This window comes from Carlito syrichta, unplaced genomic scaffold, assembly GCF_000164805.1.
Source record: "Carlito syrichta isolate Samal-C Ts95f unplaced genomic scaffold, Tarsius_syrichta-2.0.1 Scaffold99351, whole genome shotgun sequence".
Taxonomy (NCBI): domain Eukaryota; kingdom Metazoa; phylum Chordata; class Mammalia; order Primates; family Tarsiidae; genus Carlito; species Carlito syrichta.
In genome coordinates, this window is record NW_007043447.1 from 16,464 (window position 1) to 18,606 (window position 2,143).

Consider the following 2,143-nt stretch of genomic DNA (forward strand, 5'->3'; position numbering starts at 1 on the left):
AAACAAACTATTGTATACCATTGAGCAGGGGCCCCCAACCCAGGCCACAGACCCATGTTAGCAACCGGCTGGCACAAGAGGAGAACCAGTAGGTGAGCTCAGCCTCCTGTCAGATGAGCGACTGCATCAGATGCTCAAAATGGCGCCAACCTTATTGTGAGCTGCGCGTGCTAGAGGGATCTAGGTTAAGCGCTCCTTTTGAGAATCTAATCCCTACTCCCCCCCCACCACATCGTGTAAAAGTTGCCTTCCACGAAACCAGTCCCTGATGCCAAAAAGCTTGGGGACAGCTGCCATTGAATACTACTTACCAATAAAAAGGAACGAAGTGGCTGGGCGCGGTGGCTCAAGCCTGTCATCCCAGCATTTTGGGAGGCCGAGGTGAGGGGATTGCCTGAGCCCACAGGCTCGAGGCCAGCCTGGGCAACATGGCGAGACCTCGTCTCTACAGTAAATCAAAAACTCAGCCTGGAGTGGTGGCCTGCTCCTGTGGTTCCAGCTACTTGGAAGGCTGAGACGGAAGGATCGCCTGAGTCCAGCAGGTCGAGGCTGCGGTGGCTGTGAGCAAACCACTGCATTCCAGCATGGGTGACGGATTGAGATGCCAACTCAAAAAAAAAAAAAAAAAAAGTAATGTTATCCACTACTACAGTGGATCTCAAGGGAATTATGTTCAGTAAGAAAGGCCACATACCGTATGATCTCATGTATATGGCATTCTGTAAAGGCAAAGCGGAAGCCACGGACTACATTGCGATTGCCTGGGGTTGTGGGTTGAAGAGGGTGCAACTACAAAAGGGCAGCAGGAATTGTGCGACGATGCTGTACTTTGGCCTGACGGTGGAATATTCATTAAAATTCGTAGAACTGAATACCCAAAAGCATGTGTGTACATTTAAAATATATAAACTGTTCAGATACATGTTTTGAAAATCAGTTCACACAAAAGAACCAAAATGTCATCCTCATGCTCTCCGCTGTCTGGAAAACCCTGGAACGGGAAGCAGCTTCCCAGACTGGCCGGCCTCTGGAGTGGCCACGTCTCTGCGAGTCCCCGACCCAGCTGCCGCGCTCTTTCCGCGGAGTCAGCGGCCCCCGAGTCCGCCGCACAAATGGTCTTCGAATTCTGTCTGTTCCTGGAACTGCATGGGTCCTGGCTGACGGGTTCCAGCCTCGCCTTTGGGTCTCCCGGTTTCTGACTCTGTCTCCATAACTGAGTCTCTAATCCCTGGCTCTCCCTTTCTCTGGGTCCGCCTGTCTCCCTTTCTCTGCGTCTCTCCCTCTCTCCCTTCCTTCCCCCCTCTTTGCTCTCTGGGTCTTCATGTTTCCATCACTCCCAGCCTGCGTCTTTTTGTGTCTCTGTGTCTCTGTCTCGCAGTGTCTCTCCCTGTCTCCCCCACTCTCTATGCCTGTCTCTAGGTCTTCGTGTTTCCATCACTCCTCTACGTCTTTTTGTGTCTCTGCCTCTGTCTCTCCGGCCTTTGTCGCTCCGGTGTCCAGGGCATATTCTTCTCGGGTTGTTTGCTTGGTTACTACGGCATCGGGGATGACGCACGCTGGCAGGGGCGGGCCGTTGAGAGCTAGGCACCTCCGATTGGCTGTCGGCCTTGTCGCGGCAGAATCGTTCCGCGGCATTCTGGGAGTCGGAGTCCGCCGCGGGGGCCTGCCGCGCACGCGCAGTCAGGCCGGCCGCCATCGCGCCTCCGGGGCTCGGGCGGTTGGGACCGGCCTCGGGTCGCTGCGCAGCAGGTGGGTTGGACCGACTCCGCTGCGCTGGGACGAGGACGGGTCCGGGAGCGATCCCGCGGGGGATGGCGGCGCCTGGAGGTGTGGGGGGAGGGGACCGGGGCGGTCCCAGGGGATGGGGTACTATACCTCGTAGTCGGTCCAGGAGGGAGCGTGTCTGGGGTCGGGGCGGTGGGGAGGCCGGGTCTCCAGTGGAGCGATCCCCGGGGGTGGGGAGGAGGGGACAGGGCCAGAGCTAGCCCCTTGTGGGCGCTCGGACGGCGCGGGTGGTCGGGGGTGCCCCGCTGCGGGCCTGGATCGGGGAGGGGAGAGCGCTGCTCCCCTGTAGGCCCCGGGAGGTGGGGAGCCGGAGCTTAAAGCGCCGTGCCGGGGTGGAGTGTCCGGGAATGGGAGGGGC

At 58.4% G+C, this 2,143-nt stretch overlaps 1 protein-coding gene across 1 annotated transcript in view; it reads left to right on the forward strand.

The window, feature by feature from the left end:
- The first annotated feature begins 1,690 nt into the window (after positions 1–1,690).
- Positions 1,691–2,143, forward strand: part of ZSCAN18 (zinc finger and SCAN domain containing 18) — a 14,533-nt gene continuing 14,080 nt past the window's right edge. Inside the window, exon 1 of the mRNA XM_021715111.1 lies at positions 1,691–1,749. The gene's annotated coding sequence lies outside the window, so the exon portion shown is untranslated. The remainder of the gene's footprint in view (positions 1,750–2,143) is intronic.